This window comes from Hemicordylus capensis, chromosome 5 (genome assembly GCF_027244095.1).
Source record: "Hemicordylus capensis ecotype Gifberg chromosome 5, rHemCap1.1.pri, whole genome shotgun sequence".
NCBI classification, from domain to species: domain Eukaryota; kingdom Metazoa; phylum Chordata; class Lepidosauria; order Squamata; family Cordylidae; genus Hemicordylus; species Hemicordylus capensis.
In genome coordinates, this window is record NC_069661.1 from 50,825,926 (window position 1) to 50,848,023 (window position 22,098).

The window sequence follows — 22,098 nt, forward strand, 5'->3', positions numbered from 1 at the left end:
CTTGCTAAAGAAAGAAAACCACCAGTTAAAAGGGTGTCTCTTTGCCTAGTTAGCAGGGGTTAAACTGTTTCCAGTTTAAACTGCTTCCAGTTTAGATAGCTTAAGAACATAGGAACAGCCCTGCTGGATCAGGCCCAAGGCCTATCTAGTCCAGCATCCTGTTTCACACAGTGTCCCACCAGATGCCTCTGGGAAGTTCAAAGGCAAGAGATGAAAGCGTGCCCTGTGGTTGCTGCCCTGCAACTGGTATTCAGAAGCATCTTGCCATGGAAAACAGTTACTTAAAGGAGAGCAAGAAACAGGTTGTATTGTTGCCATACAACCAACAATATAGATAAGTTATTGAAAAATTGTTGTACATTGCCACTGTCACATGACCCAACATTGCAGCAGCAATCGGGATCTTATACAGTCTACAGAAAGGTCTTGACACCAAGTCAGAAGGACTGGCATGCAGCAAAAAGGTTATACATTACCTAAAAGGGACTTAAGCTTTGGCTTCCAGCAACTTCTGAATGCAATCTAACTTGATATGTAGATGCTGGATTGGGCTGGAGACCGTTCTGACAGAAAACCTACTAGCGGCTATCTGTTTTTGGTTGGAGAGGGCTAATCAGCTAGGCCAGGACAAAACAAGCTTCAGTAGTACTTTATTCTACATAAGCAGAATACATTGCAGCTGCACAAGCTGGTCAAGGAGTAATCTGGCTAAAACAAATATTGACGAAGCACTATACTTTCCTCTGTATTGGTTGGTGTAGCTACAAGTTTCTGTTCTCATTCCTGTACTTTATGTATGAATCAGCAAGTTCAGTTCTGACCTCTCAGTGCCTTTGACTCTCAAGTAAAGTTCTCTTAACAACCTTCCACTTGTGTTTGCTCTGTACTCCACATGGACAGAACACACTCTACAACACTTTCTGGCTGCAGCTCTCCATTCAATTGGCAGTCATGCTCAGCCCTAACTGGAGGTGCTGGGGACTGAACCGGGGTCTTCTGCATGCAAAGCAGTTCCTTTTCTACTGAGCTACAGTGCTACCTCATAGCTGCATTAGTAAATGTGTAAGTGTTGTCAAATAGAAGCATGTAAGAATCAAGTGAGTATCCCTGTCTTTTTAGCCTTAAATTAATTGGCTTCTGCCAATGTAAAACCACCATGTTGCCTTCTGAATTTTTCAACCTTTTCTGTACTTGCATATTTTCCTTATCACATCATAAATGCGTTCAGGCTCACAGTTTTGAACTTTTTAAACACTGATTGCAGTGTCTTTTCTGCAGCTGTTATCAGTGTAACAGAGCAAGTATGAACATTTATATTGTAGAACTTTGTGTCTGAACGGTCAGCCATGCCTTATGCTATGGATGACTCTACATTCCTCAGCCGTCTCCTTAATATCACTTCTATCGCATCACAAAAAACAAGTGTGAATTTTTCCTGTCATTCTGCCATTATGACTTTCCCCACATGGTCAGGTTTGCCTTTCATTCCACTTTCAAGTTGCTCAGTTTTGGAAAGTTGTTATCGCATCACAAAAAACAAGTGTGAATTTTTCCTATCATTCTCCTACCATTATGACTTTCCCACACATGGTCAGGTTTGCCTTTCATTCCACTTTCAAGTTGCTCAGTTTTGGAAAGTTGTTAAAATATGGTAAGATAAAAATCTGACCACATGAGGGCATCTTCAGAAGAAGGCTTAGCTAGATAGTGATAACAGAGAAACCACAGGACAGTGTTTCCCCTGTTGAAAATGATTCTGTAGGCTTCTGATGATTCTGATTTCCCTGTTGAAAATGATCTTATTCTCCATGATCTGGTTACATGATGTTATGCATTTGTATAAAATAGGGATATTATTTTGGCAAATTAGACAGAGATTCAAATGTAGAAGAAAGAAATGCTGCCTTTCCCTTGTGTTTTTTCCCTTCTTCCAGAGCTTTCCATTTAGACAGAGGAAGATATAGAGGAACACTTTAAAAACCGTAGCTGAATTAATGTGATTTAACCACTTAGTATCACATCCATACATCTATTTAAGTTCTTTTTCTCCTTTAATTTGTGGCGACAACAAATTACTGATGCCACTAGATAAAATATTCTCTCATAGAGCCATCTCTTTAATCAGCGGCAAACTAGAGTATGATTAAAATGTCAGCATCCATTTGGTGGTGATAGAATGGCATATCCATCCCAGAGCAAATGGAATCAACGAAATAAACAATCTATAAGTTTAAGCTCTTCATATATAATTTAAGACTCGTTTATTTCTGCCTTAGGTTCTGTGGGTAGCAGTTAACAGAAACAAAATCAATACATTTTCCTTCAATTTATGTAGCTTATCGTACTGCCATGACTTATATACAGTATACTGGGGTTACGAGATGATTAACATATTGTAAACCAAACAGGCACCATAATAAATATTGTAAACATTTGGCGGATGACTGTAATTCATAAAACAGTGCCCTGTACTGATTTTTAAAAGTGTCACCCTTAAATAAAAACTGCAGATCACATTATCCTTTGCTATGGCAATTTGAAAGAAGTTTCATGAATATGCTTCAAAAGAAAAAACCATTTTATTAAAGGGCTACAGAGAGAAAAGAGAACCTGCTTGCATAGTCTCTCTAGGCCCATTCACATGTTAGGTTCAACACTCATTCACTATACAGTGCCCACAGGTACAGAGCTATACACAGGTACACTCATTCATATGTTATGCTGAATGCAGGTACAGAAGTCCACTTCCTATATGCACCATTAAGGTATTAAGGCAGTAACTTTCTATGTATGGAGGTGACAGCTTAGAAATTAGAAGAAAAATGCTTAAGCCGCCTCTCCTTGCTGCATGGTCCATCAGAAGGACTGCTAGCTGCTTTAAGAGCCTGTGTTCATTTTAAAAGTGAGCCTAAAGTCATTCACACAAACACATGCATTAATGTACATACATCTGTACACTTATACAGCATGATGTCTGAATTGGGCATCTGTCTCTTCTCCAAAGTACACATTGTTTGAAGAGTGTACTGGAATCCTGTGGTTGGAACTCCCTACATTTTTCATGTACAAAAAGCCGCTAGCAGTCCTTCTGATCCAGATGGACCATGCAGCAAGGAGAGGAGGCTTAAGCATTTTTCTTCTAATTTCTAAGCTGTCACCTCCATACATAGAAAGTTACTGCCTTAATACCAGTCCCCTTTTAAAAGGCTTTTGGCTGTTTTAGGCTGAATGCCCAGCTTGACTAGATGGGCTTTGAGCCTGATCCAGCAGGGCTGTTCTTATGATCTTATGATTATTTGAGTATGGGGCTGGTGGTGATCCAAGCATGACCTGCATTCTGATCCAAAGCTTTGCTATTTGGCAGATTTGGTTCTAAATTACTAACAAATAGCCCTTTAATCCAGTTGGTATATAAAATTATTTTACTTCTAGTGTTAAAGTGAGGAGCAAATTAAATCTGTATTAAGCCTGTGATTAAAGATCCCTATATAGTTCACATTGACTTTCTACTTTAGTCTTTAATAAAACTGATTTTTTTTTACAGTGCAGTAAAACAATATGCAGATTAATTTTAAATTAGTGTTGCCTTAGGCCAATTTAATTGACCCAGTAATAATGTTGAAATTGACCTGGGTAATGTGATCCTTAGGCCATGATGTTGTACTTGCCTATGCAATAGGATTACCATTACATTTTTATACAGTTACGGCCAAGAGGATGACATTAGGATGCTGAGCACTAAATACAACCCATCCATCAAAGAGTGGAAATAGGTTTTATTGGTTGCAATGGACTATCCTATGCTCTACCCAGTCTCTACCCAGTCCTATGCTCTACCCAGTCTATCCTATGCTCTACCCAGTCTCTATTTGTTACACATTCGGGCCCCACCAAGGGTGCCTGGGCATCTGCCCAATTCTTATCTAGGTGGATAGTCAAGACTATAACCTTATGCTACTAACTTACCAAGAAACACTTTCCTGCTCCCATAAGAGCTCACTGCACTAGAGCTATGTTGACCTCCACGGCATTTGACAGAGCTGTTCCAATTGACGTCATCTGCTAAGCAGCAACCTGGGCATCTCCTCACTCCATTCAGCACTATGCGCTAGATGTGTGCCCCCACAAGGATGCAGCTTTTGGCAAAGCAGTCCTGCAATCGCTCTTCACCTAAACTCCCACCTCCAGGTCAGTTCTGGGCATGAGTACAGCTTGCTATGCACCTGTTTTTGTAAAGCACAGAGACCACATTGAACGTCAGGTTGCTTACTGTAACTTAGGTTCTTCTAGTGGTCATCTGTGCTCTTACATGTCCACCCAACCTCCCCTCTTAGTTCTCCAGGTTGTTGGACTCAAAGACTGAAGGAGGGAGGCCATTATGTCAACAGAAGAGGGAGGAGCTACTGCCTATTGGGAAGGAAATTAGCTTGGAACAACTCCAATGAGGTCTCTGCGCAGCTGCAAAGCCCATTCATGTAAAAGCACAGATGACCACTAGAAGAACTGAAGTTAAAGGTAAGCAACCTTATGTTCTTCTATATTTAACAATTTTATCCTTAAGTATGCTTTCCATCATTTTATGAGGAACAGACATTAGGCTAAATGGCCTGTAATTTCCCAGATCCTCCTTGGATACTTTTTTTTTTTGAAAATCATAGTTACATTGATTACCTTCTAGTCTTCTGGTACAGAGCCTGATTGTATGGACATGTTACACATTTTTGCTATGCAATCAGCAATTTCATAGTCAAGTTCTTTGAGAACCCTCGAGTGGATGCCGTCTGGCCCTAGCAGTTTAATATTTAATTTTTCAAGACAGTTTAGAACATTATCTCTCATAAGCTTTATTTGACTCCGTTCTTCACCCTCTGTCCCAGAGAAGCCCAGTTTAGGCACAGGTATACACTCAGTATCCTCTTTCCTGAAGACAGATGCAAAGAACTCATTTAGCTTCTCTGCAATCTGCATATCCTTCTTAATAATGCCTTTCACATCCTCATTATCTGTCCAACCTATCCAGTCACCTCCCTGGCAGGTTTCCTGATTCTGATGTATTTAAATAAGTTTTTGTTTGATGCTTTTAGCTATACGTTACTCAAGCTCTCCTTCCTTATAGGGATGTGTGAGTCAGCTCGAGGTCAAGCCGGCTCACACTTGAAGTGGCCTGGCTTGAGAACTTGCCCTTGAACTGGACTGAGCCTCGAGCCAGCTTGAGGTCAAACCAAACCCCTCAGGCTGGTCTGAGGCCAGCTGATTTTTTTAAAAAAGGTGGACTTACCACTATTATGGGGTCTCGGGGGTTGCTTCAGTGGCTGCAGGGGAATTTGCCTGATGCCCCTCCCCCTCAAGTTCTGGCCTTCATGTTTAACACCTCCAAGTTCTGCTTGGCAGTGTGCAAGATTCGCCAGACCATGATTCTCCTCGCAGCAGCTCGGTATAGATTTGAACTTTGATTATTAGCTTCACGGTTGTTGTACACCACCAAGAGCCTCTGGATGGGGTGGTTTATAAACGTAAGAAATAAATAAATAAATAATATACTCTGATGGGATCTGAGCTGTTGGTGACTGACCAGGAGAGAGATCTTGGGGTCGTGGTGGACAGCTCATTGAAAGTGTCATCTCAGTGCTCGGCAGCTGTGAAAAAAGCTAATTCCATGCTAGGAATCATTAGGAGGGGGATTGAAAACAAAAATGCTAATATTATAAAGCCCTTATACAAATCTAGGGTGTGGCCACATCTGGAGTACTGCGTACAGCTTTGGTCACCGTATCTTAAGAAGGATATTGTAGAACTGAAAAAGGTGCAGAAGAGGGCAACCAAAATGATCAGGGGCCTGGAGCACCTTCTTTATGAGGCTAAGTTACAGCATCTGGAGCTCTTTACCTTGGAAAAGAGGCGACTAAGGGGACACATGATCAAAGTGTATAAAATTATGCATGGAGTGCATAAGGGAAGACAGAGAGAAATTTTTCTCCCTCTCTCAAAACACTAGAAACACTTGGGAAATTTAGGACTGACAAGCGGAAGTACTTTTTCACACAGTGCATAATTAATCTATGGAATTCATTGCCATGAGATGTGGTGATGGACACCAGCTTGAATGGCTTTAAAGGTGGCTTAGACAGATTCATGGAGGACAGGGATATAAATGGCTGCTAGTCTGATGGCTGTGGGCCATCTCCAGCCTCAGAGGCACGATGCCTCTCAATACCACTTGCAGGGAAGCAACAACAGGAAAGAGGGCGTGCACATACCTCTTGCTTGTGGGCTCCCCAGAGGCACCTGGTGGGCCACTGTGTGAAACAGGATGCTGGACTAGATGGGCCTTGTGCCTGATCCAGCAGGGCTGTTCTTATGTTCTAACTGCTATCTATACCACTATCTTCTAGTGTTCCCATCCTATATACACTGTTTTGTCACCACTTTTTCAGTATGTACATTAGAATTTTGATAATTTCATAGCTCCCCCCTTTTCAAGGGTAGCAGTTTTTAAATATCATATACTGTAATCGCTTTTATTATTAGATAATTTTAAAATGTAGTTTTATGGTTCCATATGTAGTGATTTATACTGATTTCATAATATATTTTAGCAGTAGTTTTATAGTTTTATCTCTGATTTTAGAGTAGTGGTTTTTTAGTAAATATGGTTTATAAGAATTAGTATAATTAGTATTTTTATAATAATTTAAATGCAACATGATGACCAAACTGCTTTGTAATTGCCTTTAATCATGTGCACTGGCCATCTGTGTGGCTGGGTCATTCCTGATGCTCCACAATGGCAACAAGTCTGCCATTTTTCATTTTTTCTGTTGTCACCACCCCCCCCCCCCGCCACACACACACACACACACTCGAGCTGGGCCCAAACAGGTTCAGACTTGAGCCCAACTGGCCTTGGCTTTAGTGTGCACAAAACTGGACCAGACCCAGTTCGGTTCGAGTCCAGTTCTACCTGAACCAAACTGGATTATCCAATTTTGTGCACACCCCTACTCCCTTATTGTCTCCTTTCATCTCTTTGGCCAGCATTAGTGTTCCTTTCTGTTCTCTTCATTTGGGCAGGAATTCCTTTTCCTGAAGGAAATCTTCTTGCGTATTATAATTTCCTTCACTCTACCTGTTAGCCATCCTGGCATCCCCCTGGGCTTGATAGTTCCTTTCCTCCCTTTCAGCATTCTGAGCTTCTATTGTAGTGGTTTTAAAGGAACCCAACGTTTTCTGGAGCAAATTGAGCCTCCTAACTCTCCCTTTCCCGTTTCTTTTTACTAGTCCCCTCATTTTTGAGAAGTTTCCTCTTCTGAATTCCAAAGTATCCATGTTGGACCATGCTTTGAAAATCAATAAGCTTCTGCACACCCTGCCCTATGCATCTGTCATTGTGCAACAATGTACATAAAAGTGTTACAAAGAATGGAGCCCATGATTTATTGTTGTGCTACTTGCAATGTGTTGTTTTAAAATAACATATTCATTTTTAAAATGTAGTGTATGTAGTCCTGAGACACTAAAAAATATTTATATTATAGAATATAGAATATTTATATTATAGAAATTATATTATATATTACATTACATTACATTACATTACATTACATTACATTACATTACATTACATTATATTATATTATATTATATTATATTATATTATATTATATTATATTAGTATAGGCAGTTCTCAACTTAATATGAAGTTGAGTATTTGTATCATGGCTTGCCACAAACTTCTGTCATGTTGTTATTAATATTATTACATAAGCTCCTAATGTTTCATTAGGAATTAAGTTTTTTATATGGAATTCTGGCCACATGTTCCAAGGATTGTGGAGTGGCTTACAGGAAATAAATGTTGCTTTCCTGGTGTGGCAGTGAGTGCTCTGAATTTGTGCATGAACTCAGTCATTGAGTGAATGAACAAACTGAAGCTCAATCAACAAAACAGAAATAATGATGCTGACAAACATTTTTTTAAAAAAACCTACCTAGGAAAATGCCTCTACTGGATGTGGGGTCATGCACCCCTTAAGAGTTAGGTTTTCACCTTCGGAGTCCATCTAGGAATATTGCTCTTGGATGCCCAGGTAGCTGTTATGGCCAGAATGTCAGTGATACCTGCTTCTGGAGTATAGGGGTATGACTACTGTGATTCATGTCTTGATGACTTCTGGATTGTATTACTGCAACTAAACACTGCCTTTGAAGATGGTCTGAACACTTCAACTGGACCAGGATGTGCTAACTGCTCATCTATTGATTTGTGGAGGGCAATAACTCAGCAGTGGAACATATTGACTTTTATTAGAGAATGTTTAACATATGGTTTACAAAAGCAACAGTGAATAGAATTTCCCGATAAAGGATGGCTGCGTACTAACGAATGTGTGGTTGCAATGGTAGCGAGAATATAGGACTATACACGAGTTCCTACAGGTTTGGGTAGAGTCCGGTTAAAAGAGTTCAGTGAGAGGAATGTCCAAAAGGTCCAAGGGAGGGACAGATCCCAGCCTCACCTTGCGTGTGGCCGGCAGGGCCGTGCCAGTCTTCTTCTGCCAATTGCAGCCTCTGGGTGTGGGTCCTTGACGGCGGAAGGTCTTCTCCAGGTCCAGGGGGTCCTCCAGGGGTGTTGTCAGCAGGAGTTCCTGGCATATTCAGCTGCTGTGCTGTCATGGTTCGTTTAGCATGCAGATATGTTATAGATCACGTTCCCAAGGTGGGAGGTTACATACATACGTACATACATACATGCAGGTCAAGACAGCCATAAGAAAATAAGTGTCCATCTGAGTTAGTCACGAGCTGCAAGGCATTGCCAATGTATGCAAGTCCTCCTCCTTTGGTTCCACGTGTATGTGAGTCTGGACAGAGTCCAGGATAGAGTCCAAGCCAGGAGAGCGGGGGAACCCGGTCTCAACTTGTGGGTGGGAGGTGGCACATCATCCGGGGTGTCCTCTGGGGGTTTCCAGGTGGTCTGGCATCCTTCTGCAGGGGAAAAAAGAAACCTCACTGGGCTTGTCCGCAGCTCTGGTGGAGTTCCTCCTTTCCAGGGTAGAGTGGAGTGTGTGGTGGCTTTACTTAGCAAACAGAAAGTCCCAGTCTGTCTCTAGCATCTCCAGAAGGCTTTACAGACAGGGCTTCTACCCTGAATCTCCTTCAGGAGAGTGTGTGCATTCACACTCCGGCCAAACTTACCCTGAGGTCCCTTCAAGATCCTTGGACCCACTCCACACACAATTTGGACTTTGTCTTGCAAATTCTAGCTTATCTCAATGTACTTCCGGGTTTTTTAAATGCTGGTTTTAAGCTACTTTTTCTGAAAGCGCCATAGCAAATTGGGAGAGGCACTGATGTAGAATCATTAGCATGATAAGAAGGATACTCTATTTACAAATGCAGATGTAGCTCTTTAGTACCCTCCCTCCATTGGCTAGAAGGAAAACACTAAGGAAAACATGTGAACTTGCATTAAAAAAAACCTGGAGAGCAGAGAGGAGGGGCTGCTTCCCTCAATGCCAATCCCTTGGTAAAAGACAGCTTCCTGTGTTCATATGTAGTCTCTTAGGAATGTCTAACACCTCTTCTGAGACAACTGCACTGATTACCAGTTTGATCATGGGCCACATCCAAAGTGCTGATTTTGAGCATGAAGGACCTAAATGGTCTGGGGTCTGGGTATCTCAGGGCCTGGGTGTCTCCTCTATTAGCTCTTAAGCTTTGTGATCAGCCGATGAGGCACTGCTTCTTCCTTTAGAGGGAAGATTGTCCTCCGCTATTGGAGGAGAGCCTTCTCAACAGTGGCTCTTTCGCTACGGAAAGATTTGAATTGTGTAGGAGACAGGTGAAAACATGTCTGTTTTAATTAGGGATGTGCATGGTCCGGACCGGTCTGGACTGGCACCGAGGGGGGGTCTCCCTTTAAGGGCGGGGGTGTAGAACTTATCCCTCCAGCTGCTTTCCCTCCTCCAGCGCTGAAGTAAAATGCAAAGTTTTGGGGGCCTGAACCGGTCCGGAGGCCATGTTGGAGGCCTCCGGACTGGTTCGGAGCCGGACCGGACCGGACCAGTCCGGCAGTCCGGCACCGAGGGGGGTGTCACCCTTTAAGGGCAGGGGGGTAGAACTTACCCCTCCCGCCGCTTTCCCCCTCCGGCGCTGTAGTAAAATGCGAAGTTTTGGGGGCGGCAGCGTTCTTCGCTGCCGCCCCTGCTCCCGTTGTCATCTGCAAGTCTTTCTAAGAGCAATACGCATGCGCGCGCGGTGGCGTGTGCGCGCCTGTCACCGTCGCGTGTGTGCACCACCTACATGAGGGAGGGGTAAGTTCTACCCCCCTGCCCTTAAAGGGAGACCCCCCCCTCGGTGCCGGTCTGGACCGGTCCGGACCATGCACATCCCTAGTTTTAATTACTTTTATTGGTCCTTCATTTGAATGGTCACCTACTGGCTTTATTTTTAGTTATTTTATTTTATCATTATAACCCCAGCAGTTTCAACTCCAAAAACTAATTTTTTTGACGGCTGCATACTCTGGCAAAACTCAGCAGCACTCCCCTGCATAAGTAGAAGCACTTTTTACCAGTGCATTGGGATATTTCTATCAGAACCTGCTTGTGCACATTTTAAATTGTAGTTTGATTTCCCACCCCAAATTGCAGAACTGCTGGATTTTTTTGGAGGGTTGCTTTTTTAAAACCAAAAAGATTTTACTAGGTAAGTAGTCGTTGAAATGGCTGCTTGTTGCAAAAGAAAATAAAATTATCTTGATCTTTATACATCTGCATACCCATTTATTTTTTGCAGATCAAATTAGTAGTGTGCATTGTTCGGTCCGGCACATTGTTATACAGACCTCTGGACTGGTTCGGCGGTCCGGAGGTCTGGATGGGCGGGGGCCTGTTACTTTAAGCGGGGTGGTGGTGGTAGTACTTACCCCCTGCTGCCGCTCTTCCCCCTCTGGCACTGTTCCGTTTAAACATCTTCTTGGGGCAGCAGAGTTCCTCCCTGCCGCCCCTGCCCCCATCGTTATTCCTGAAGGCTTAAAAGAGACGAGCGCTAGCGGCGCGCATGCACCCTGCGCGGGCGCGCACACTTGTTTTTGATGCTGGCGCATGCACGCCAGCATCAGAGATGAGTGCACACGCCGCGCAGGGTGCATGCGCGCCGCTAGCGCTCGTCTCTTTTAAGCCTTCAGGAATAACGACAGGGGCAGGGGCGGCAGGGAGGAACTCTGCCGCCCCAAGAAGATGTTTAAATGGAACAGTGCCGGAGGGGGAAGAGCGGCGGGGGGGGGTAAGCACTACCACCCCCCACTTGAAGTAACAGCCCCCCCCCCCCCGTGCCAGACCAGGTGGCCTCCAGACCTTGCACACCCCTAGATCAAATGCCACACTTTGACACAAGAAATCAGTCAGGGCATGCCAACCAGTGGGTTATTTGTATGTTTACAATCTATGGCTATTGCATTGCACTTCCATTACCAAAGCCTTCCGGAACACATATCTTCTAAAGAACACCCGGTCTGGAGGTAATAGTTACAACAAGCACTTGGCCTTTTGATCCAAAATACCAGTCAGCATGAATATTGGATGTTACAGTTTCAAACCCCTTTGAAATGCACTTTTAGCATGTTTGACTTCCAGACATTTTCTGTTGATCAAAAGTTTCCCGATTCCTTTGAAGCTTTAAGAAGTGCAGCCATTAATTAAAGACAGCTGTCTCACACCAGTTGTTTCTCCCTGACTCACAATTAGCTACTCCCACTTAATCTACTGTAGAGTGTGTGATCTGCCAGAGTAAGTGTAGCATGGCACTGTGCACCAGGAAATCTTGACTCCGTCCTTGCTTTCGTGAACACTGAATATGTGTGACTCACACACTCTCTGAAACAGTTTGTTCTGTAGTAGCGGAGATGCAAGAAGGATGGTCCAACTGTAATAAGCACTGGAAGGCTAATTACTTCATGTGAACAGAGAACTTGAGTTCATTCCCCTTTGAATGCAATTGTGTGCAGTTTCATTTTATTACTACTATACTGCAGATGGGAAATGAAGCTGAAGGAAGGTGTCTTGCTTAAGCTCACTTAGTAAGTTCATGACAGCAGTGAAATTTGAATCCCAGTCATCCCAGTCTCATTTTACGTTAACATTTTCTGAGATTGTGTTTTTGCCAAGAGCAGGACATCCTGTGGCTCTGGGGCATTAATGCATCTGTTTCATCTGCCATTTTATACCAGTTATAGCAACTGGGATAAATAGATCCCTAGTGAATTTCCTGGTATTGCGTATTGCCTTAGGGGGGAAAAGTCTGTATATCAGGGTTGAAGGATGGTGATGGATAACAACTAATTCCAGTTTCTCCTACTCCTACTACTGGCAGGACTGTGTCATCATCGTCATCATCATCATTATGATTCATCATCATTATTATTTACACACAGTCTACCAGAAGTTATTCACTGGATTTGGTACTTTAATTATTGAGCTCTTTCCAAGGGTCTAGGATAACTAAAGAAGAATTAAAGATATCGTCATATTCATGATGTCCCGAGTAGTGTGGCCTTCTGTAGTTGGTGTGTTGTAATATTATTGATGCCCAAGGTGTTGAGATGGTGTTCAAGTTCATTTGGCACTGCACCAAGGGCACCAACAACTATTGGCACCACAATTGTTTTCTTTTTCCACAGCTGCTCAATTTCAGTCTGAAGGTCCTTGTATTTGGCTATTTTCTCCAATTGTTTTTGGTCAACTTGTCTATCCCCTGGCACTGCAATACCAATTAACAGAACGCGATTCTTCTCGATGACTGTCAGATCAGGCATAAAGGTAAAGTGTGCTGTCAAGTCGATTCTGACTCCTGGCACCTACAGGAGGGGTTTACCATTGCCTCCTCCTGTGCCTTTCAGCATCTTTATATATCGCTGCTGCCCAATATAGTACCAGTGGGGATTTGAATTGGCAACCTTCTGCTTGTTAGTCAAGCTGTGCCACTTTGTGAACTAAATACCTATCACTTTGTATTCAAAAATCCCAAAAGATTTTTGCCTCTTCATTTTCTGTTACCTTCTCAGTCAGATTATTCCATCAATTCTTGCTTGCTGGCAATTTGTAATTATTGTATTATTATTATTATTATTATTATTATTATTATTATTAACAACCATTTGATTACATCTCTAGGCGGTGTACAAATTTTAATATTAAAAATCACAGATTTAAATATATAAACACAATAAAACAATATAAAACAAATTATTAAAATTAATTCTAATTAAAAGCTAGAACAGGAAAGTCTTGAGGGTCTTCCTGAAAACAAACAGAGAAGGAGATGCTCTTATTTCAGCAGGGAGCATATTCCAAAGCCCTGGGGCAGCCACAGAAAAAGCCTGGCCCTCAGTTGACACCAGACAACCTCTCCAGAAGATTGTAAAAGGTGGCAGGGTTCATGACAAAGGAGGCACTCTCTTAAATAACCTTGACCCAAGCCATTAAGGGCTTTATAGGTAATAAGCAGTACTTTGTATTTCATTCAGAAACATAATGGCAGCCAGTGCAGTTCTCTCAAAACTGGGGTTATATGGTCCCTTTGTATCATCCCAGAGACCAATCTGACTGCCGCATTCTGTACCAACTGTAGTTTCTGGACTATGTACAAAGGCAGCCTCATGCATAGCATATTACAGTAGTCAAGTCCGGAGGTTACCAACATATGTACCACTGTTTTAAGGTCATTCACCTCTAGAAATGGTCGTAGCTGACGTATCAGACAAAGTTGATAAAAAGTACTCCTGGCCACAGCCTCAACCTGAGAAACAGGGAGAGCTTGAGGTCCAGGAGCACTCCCAAGCTACGTACCTGATCTTTCAGGGGCAGTGTAACCCTATCCAGAACAGGTAGATCTAAACCATCTCTCGGGTCACAACCCCCCCCCCCCCACGTCAGTACCTCCATCTTATTTGGATTCAACCTCAGTTTGTTATCCCTCATCCAGCCCATTACTGCCTTCAGGCAGGCATTTAGGGAAGATATGCCATTTCCTGCTGAGGTCAACATGGAGAAGTAAATGTGGGTGTCATCAGCATATTGATAACACCCAGCACCAAATCTCCTGATGATCTTTCCCAGCGGAGTCATGTAGATGTTAAAGAGCATTGGATACAGTGTGGAGCCTTGTGGAATTCCACACTTCAGTTCTCACTTTGCAGAGCAACAGTCTCCAAGCAACATCATCTGGAATCTACCAGAGAGGCAGGATCGCAACCACTGTAAAACAGTGCCACCCAATCCCACCTGCCTCAGGCGGTTCATAAGGATCCCATGGTTGATGGTATCGAAAGCCTCAGAGAGATCCAAAAGAGTCACACTCCCTCTGTCAATAGCCAGTTGGAGATCATCCATTAGGCCAACCAAGGCAGTCTCAACCCCAAAGCCCACATGAAAGCCAGTTTGAAATGAGTCTAGATAATCTGCATCATCCAAAACTGCCTTGACCTGAAAGGCCACCAACCTCTCAGTCACTGGTCATGCTGTTTCCTAGGTTAGATGTGGAAGAAATCACTTGAAATAACTGTATTGACTGTGTTGTGTGCACATGTGAACTCTAAGGGTGAATATATCTAATGATATAGGCCCATGAAAGTTTATGCTAGTGTGGTGAAGTGGTTGTTTTTGAACTTAGAGCAGGAAAATCCATGTTCAGATCCATTACCTGCTGAGTCAAAAGCTTAATCGATGAACATGGGCCAGTCACCATATTTTATGCACATTTTATGATCAATGCATATGCAATCTTATATACAGATGCACATACAGTTGTTCACACAGTATGTTCAGCAGTAGTACCCTTCCTGTCTCTATCCTGCATTGCAGGGGACTTACCCTGAAATTTAAAATGAACACATGTACAGTCATTCACACTAAGAAGATGTACATGTGTAGAGACACTTGGATACATGTACAATGTAATGAGGCTGCACAAACCTTCCCTTCCCCTTGATTATACCTGCAGCTGGTGGGAGGGGCAGACCGCGCTCCAACATTATCTGCACTGCTTCATGCAGCACAGATATCTAAAGGCCGAGACAATGTGTCCTGGCCTCTGCGTATCCCACAGTGCACCATGCAACAAGTACGGTGCTTTGGGGGATACCCCCCATGAGGATGTACCTGAGCACACACACGACCCTGGCACCAGGGTTAAGGGTCCACTTGGACCCTTAACCTTGGCTAAAGGCTAGGCTTTGGAGTTGGGTCAGATTGGGCAGGAGCATTGGGATCTGCATGGATCTCAACACTCCACACAAGCAGCCTACCTGGGCTAGGTTGCTCATGAGAACAGCCTTAATGTCTGAATAGGGCTTTTATCTCAGCCTAAACCAATCCATAGTATTTGAGTTTTAGTGAGGATACCTAAAACAGTATTTTAGGTAACTGCTACCTAAAACAGTTACTAAAGCCCTCACTATAGGAGAGCTGGTCTTGTGGTAGCAAGCCTGACTTGTCCCCTTAGCTAAGCAGGGTCCGTCTTGCTTACATATGAAAGGGAGACTACACCTTATGTGAGGACTGTAAGATGCTCCATCCCTTAGGGGATGGAGACACTCTGGGAAGAGCATCTAGGTTCCAGGTTCCCTCCCTGGCATCCCCAAGATAGGGCTGAGAGAGATTCCTGCCTGCAACCTTGGAGAAGCTGTTGCCAGTTTGTGTAGACAATACTGAGCTAGATGGACTTATGGTCTGACTCAGTATATGGCAGCTCCCTATGTTCCTAAAGCAGTTAGCAGTTACCCCTACGAACTGAACAAAAACCTTGTTTGTGGCAATTCTCTTTATTTAGCAGGGGAAGAGCAACTGGCCCTAACCATCCTCAGCAAAGCACCCCTTTAGTGGCTGTTGCTGTTGTCTATCTTATGTCTCTCATTTAGATTGTGAGCCCTTTGAGGACAGGGAGTCTCTCTCTCTCTCTCTCTCTCTCTCTCTCTCTCTCTCTCTCTCTCTCTCTCTCTCTCTCTGTGTATACACACATACATACACACACACCGCTACCGCTTTGGGAACTTTTGCTGAAAAGCAGTATATAAATATTTGTCATATTCACGTAGAAGTGAGGCAGTGGGGAGAACATTCATGCTGCTCTGAGGTACTGAAGAAGGCCAGGATAAATATATAATAGGGTCTGTAAAGCTATTTATAGCTAAAAGTTACAGATTAATACAACTACCCCTCTGGAATTTGCTACTTTAAGAATTTTAAAGTATTTGTTAGTATTCCTGGAAAAAAGAAATAGAAAATGATGCAGATCATACCCAGATTGATGTAGATTGTGCAGAGAGCTAGAAGATAAGAAAGACAAAGGTGAAATGTCAAAATGGTTGTAATTCTAGTACATTTATTTATTTATCTATTATATTTTTATACTGCCTGATATGTAGATCTCACCTGATATGTACAAAATTTAAAACACAATATAAAACAGAGTAAAAACAGTTAAAATTTCACAAAATACAATAAATGCAATCTCAATAAATAAAATGAGAACAAAATAAAAATAAAATAAAATAAACAATTTAAAATAAGGTCTTCAGTAGAGAGCGGACTAAAGACCATAAGGTATTTGGACTTCAGGAAAGGGTGTAAAATATGTCCAGTTCTTGCACAGAACTCTGTGTAGCAACTAATTCTATTAATTGAAACCCAGTGACTTTTCTTTTTGTTAGTTAACTACATTGGCTGACATGATGAGGAAAATTACTCAATGTAGTTCCGATGAAATTAAAAGGACAAGTTAGTCATTGTTTAACTTGTCCTTTTAATTTCAGTGGGACTACTTTAAAAAAAAATTCCTCCTCATGTCAGCCATCAACAGCCACTGTTGCACAGTGGCTAAGAGACTAATATGAGAACTGGGTTCAAATGTGACTTTTGCCATGAACTCAGTAGATGATCTTAAGGAAGGCCTACTCAACTTTGGTCCTCCTGCAGATGTTGGCCTCCAACTCCCATAATCCCTAGCTATTGGCCACTGTGGCTGGGGATTATGGGAGCTGTAGTCCAAAAACTGCTGGGGGCCCTAATTTGAGCAGGCCTGGTTTAAGGGGATTGGAGATAGGACTGTAGCTCAGTGGTGGAGCAGATGCTTTGCATGCAGATGTTCCTAGGTTCAATCTCTGCCAGCATCTCCAGGTAGGAGTGGAAAAGACTCCTGCCTAGAACCTTTGAGACCTGCTGCCATCAGTGCAAACAATATTGAGCTAGATGGTCTGACTTGGTATAAGGCAGCCTCCTGTGTTCCCATGTAAGTCACTTTCTTTCAGTCTCATTTCTCCCTCCACAATATAGTACTAATATAACTTACAGTTTTGTTGCAGAGATTCCTCAGATAATACATAGGTAGTACTTTTAATGCTCTAAATTTCCATATAAATACATATATTGGCACAGCAAAAATGCTATGTTAGAAGTTAACTGTTAACTGTCCCTATCCACCCCCAGCACAGTACCCCCAGTTACTGTTGCTGGTGTCTATCTTATGTTTCTTTTTAGATTCTGAGCCCTTTGGGGACAGGGATAGATCTTATCTATTTATTATTTCTCTCTGTAAACCACCTGAGCCATTTTTGGAAGGGTGGTATAGAAATCGAATAAATAAATAAATAGAAGTCCATCATCATCATCATCATCATCATCATCATCATCATCAATAAAGCTTAGTGGTTTAATTTGAAGCAGAAAAAAGAAACTAAAACATTTCTTCACTCTGTCCGCATTCGCACATAATGCAGAACCGCGGGTGGACCCATGGTTCTGCCCCTGCCCTATCTCCCGCCCTATCTCCCGCACTCCTGTCCACATTTGGACAAGGAGAGCTCCCTTTCTGCAGTCAGTGAGACTGCAGAGAGAGGAAGGGGAACTGGCTATGCAGGCTTCCTTCTTGCTTGAAAGACAGCCTGTACAGCCAATCATGCAAGGGGAGAGGAAGAAGCTTCCTCCCCAACTCCAGTCTGGGAGAATGCAGCCTCTAGTGCTGCATTCGGACACAAGAGGCCCAGCTGAACTCTGGTTTTGAAAAGCGAAGCTCACTACAAACTGAGGGTTCAAATTGGAGTCTCTGGAGCAAAACCTTGGGCCACAGATGGAAAGGCTTATATGCATTCGGACATAACAGTAGGGAAACCTCTGGCCTCTGTAACTCTGGTTCCCCATTATGTGCTAATGCAGCCACTGTGTAACTGTAACTTTCCTTATTCAGTTAACTTTGCAAATAAGTGGATCTCTACTTTTAAAAGGTCATGCAGTACAATTTCCTTGTAAAGTTGTTTGTGTTTCATTATGGCAATACATTTTTTTCCAATACTGTCAGTGCAAGTCTGCTTTTATTAGAGGCTCCTTAGTAGAGCCAAATTGGTCACTTAGAAAGAACAGACATACTGACTCCTTCTTATTGTCCAATGAATGCTTGATTGAATCACATAAGCTGCTCCTAAGAAAACAGTGCTTAGAAACAAGCTTCCAGGGAACCTCTTTGCTCAGATTAACACACCATCCTTTTAACACACCACCTTTTTGTCCTCCACAGAAAAATATTATGCTGCCAAAGTACAAATAGTGTCAAATCAGTGGACCTTCTTTTTCATTCCACCATTCATTCATAGATGTTTTTCATTTGATCATCATCTTAAATTCTTAATGAATTAATATATGCATTTCATTAAAATGTTTGCATGTTTTTCTTTAAAACAATGCCAAATGTCTAAGAAACTAATGTTTAACAACAAGCATGGCATAGACATTGTTTTAATACCTGGTTAATCTGGAGGATTTTCTCCCTCTCCCTTCCCCCTCCTTAAACATATCAAATATATACATATATGTCATTATTTAATGAACTAGTAACCAGCTAACTTTAATCATGTTAGCATGCACTCCTTTGATTTTATTTAGCAGTATTAAAAAATCTGGTATGTTGGCAACATGACAATAAAAATGAGTATCTGTTGTTGATTCTGTGGTTTAAAACTGGGAATATGTAGACAATATCTAAGCAATTTCATTTGTCTTCTAGAAACTTCTTTGGTTCCCTTAAATTCTCAGATGTTCTGGCTTGAAAAGAATCCCAAAAAATCTGCTTTGAATTTAACTATGAGGCGCTTCACATGATTAGTGTGCAGCCACCCACATGACCACAGCGGCCGCCCACATGACTGCTGGCTCTGTCAAGGAGCTGGCCGGGGCTGGGGAGTTTGGGGGCCGCATGGCCCCTGGAAGCTCCGGGGTCTCTCCAGCTCCATACTGGAGAGACCCCCGAGCTGGGAGGCTGCTTTTCAGCCTCCCGGTCAGGGGTATCCTCGTGAGTAGCCATGGCACGGAGCTGCACCGCAGCAACTCACGAGCAAAAAAACCAAAAACAGGGTTTGCAGAGTGCTCGCTCTGCAAACCTGATTTAAGGGGAGGGTTACTTTGGCAGGTCAACTGCTTGGAGGACACCCAGCTCACCTGTGAGCCCGATGGTTCAGACAGTCAGGCGAAATCGGGCTAGGCTCTCCTAGCCCGATTTTGCCTGATTGTCGGGATAGCCTCCCTGTGTTATGCTTTGCTCCCAACCCTTTTACAACTACCTATTAGTAGCTTGGTTGACAGTGCTACTTTTCCATCAGGACTCTGGATATTGCTTAATAAATAACGATGATGATTGTAAGTGTACAAATGATTGTACAATAGTACACACCATTGTTATCTGACTAATAGGATGGACACTTGAAACTGCCTTGTGGTTTTTGGTTTTTTGCTTTTGAAAAGATTGGTGGAAACCGTAGGAACTTTCCAAATTGATATCTGTTACCTGTGCAATACTTTTGGTCACCCAGAAGAGTGCTGAGAGGAAAACATACATTTCTTTGTTTGCAGATGAAGGAGGGTGGTGCCCTATATCTGTTCTGGACTTTGGATGCTGCAATGGCATCCTATCAGGCCACCTGTTATACAAAGAGGATATGGCATGTAGAAGGATGAACCAATTGCAGAGAGAGAGAGAGAGAGAGATGTGGGGAAACATGTAAGCATGGAGTTGCCATAGGCAGAGGGGCCAAGCACAGGGCTTATGCAGGAAAGGTTCCCTAGCTCCCAGTTTTAACTGAGAGATATAGGCCTAGCTTTCACCAAGGTGGTAAACCTATCCCTGGGAAGTACCACTGAATTTTGTGTGGACTTCTGGTCACTGTATCTTAAGGAGATCATTGTAGAATGGGAAAAGGTGCAGAATAGGACAGCCAAGAGGATCAGGGGCCTTGAGCACCTTCCTTCTGAGGCAAGGCTACAGCATCTGGGGCTTTTTAGTTTGGAAAAGAGGCAACTATGGAGAGACATGATAGAGGTGTATAACATTATGCATGGAGTAGAGAGAGTGAACAGAAAGAATTTTTTCTCCCTCTCTCACTAGAACCAGGAGTCATCCCATGATACTGATGGCCAGGAAATTTATAATCAACAAAAGGAAGTACTATTTTACACAGCACATAATTAACCTATGGAATTCTCTGCCATGGGATGTGGTGATGGCCAGTAGTGGGTGACTTGAAAAGGGGCTTAGACAAAGTCATGAAGGACGAGTCTTTCAATGGCTACTAGTCTGGTTGTGATAGTCCATCTCCAACCATAGAGGCAAGATGCCTCTAAATACCACTTGCAGGGGAGCAAAAGCAAGAGTGAGGGCATGCCCTCACCACTTGCCTGGGCTTTTCAGGAGCATCTGGTGGGCCACTGTGTGAAACAGGATACTGGGCCAGATGGGCCTTGGGTCTAATCCAGCAGGGCTGTCACATCAACTCCCACAGAGACCAGCACTAGCCTGTGAGGAAATTGGGGCAGCCCCTCTAGACCTTCCCAGGAGTACCAGAAGACCTGTGTGCCCTGAGAGGAAGGAAAGAAAGGAGGCACCCAAGTCAGGGGACAGCATGACATTAACTCCCCTACAGACCAACACTGGCCGGTGAGAACTGGTGGGGCAGCTTCCCTACCCCCACCTTCCCAGAATCCCCAGAGTACTAAAGGACCTGTGGGCCCTGAGAGAAAGGTGAGTGAGGAACTCCCCCACACCACCCACCACAATGTCTTTGCTGCAGACATGTAAGGATATGGTGAAAAACAAAACTTGTTCAGCACTCTCTTTCTCACTCCTGTTTAAATAATATTACATGATCCTCATTCATGGAGACAATTTTTAATACACACACTTGCATGTGTGCATTCTCCTGGCTCCGGGTTTTGTTTTGTTTTTATACATATATAGCTCCTGGAGAGGTCTTGTCTTTTTTGAAGCCAAAATTAGTCCTCTGGTGCCCATGAGTCCTGGGTTCCCCACCCTTAGGGACCCAGGCACATCGCCCCACCCAATTCAATTCTAGCTACACCCCAGTATTGAAGTCCTGTGTTTCACACAAGACACAATATTCCTTCATACCTGCCTAGGCATCTACAGATGCTATTCCAAATACATAAAAACTACATGAATGATACTGAAATGATTTAATTTTTCAAATTATTTTAAAGAACAATCAAATTTTTTTTGCTTCTCACTCTAAGGCACCAGAGACTACCTTCCCAGACTAGATGCAGCAGGATGTTCCTGAGTGGTACCTAATTTTCTTTTGGTATCACTTGTTGGGTAGGTTTTGCTCATTCTTAGCAATCTGAATGATCACATATTTGCCTTAGTGAAGCAATCTCCCCCTGTATTAAATTGTCAATGGACCCTAGAGGGTTTTTAATATATATATTTCCACACTCTACAGTGTGGTTTCATCCCCTAACTTGATTTATCTGAAATTATTGCATCTGCAAGTACTGTTCTTCAATGTATCTTCTTTTTGCTTGGAGGAATAAGTGGTATGGCTTGCAAAAATCACCCCTAGCTAGCCAACTTGTGGCCTGGCCAGGATTTGGGGCATTGCTGGACTGGAGTAAAGGGAGGCCTTGTGGTTCTCGTAGTACAACAGAGCAGTTAACAAGCCTCTGCTTCTTTCTTCAGTGTAGTGCAGTTGCTTGTTTCCTCACTCAAGTAGACTAAAGCAAGCTTGTACAGCTTGTAACCAACAGTCAGGGCAAGCCTGCA

General features: G+C 42.9%; 1 long non-coding RNA gene across 3 annotated transcripts in view; it reads left to right on the forward strand.

Annotated features, from left to right (window-relative positions):
* The window catches only part of LOC128328094 (uncharacterized), a 49,148-nt gene that overhangs the window by 21,516 nt on the left and 5,534 nt on the right, over window positions 1-22,098 (forward strand). The window contains exon 6 of one of the 3 annotated variants that reach the window (XR_008308997.1): window positions 12,680-12,803. The exons of the other annotated variants lie outside the window; for them this stretch is intronic. This is a non-coding gene — a long non-coding RNA (uncharacterized LOC128328094). Of the gene's footprint in view, window positions 1-12,679; window positions 12,804-22,098 lie in introns of those variants that run through there. 3 annotated transcript variants of the gene reach the window in all.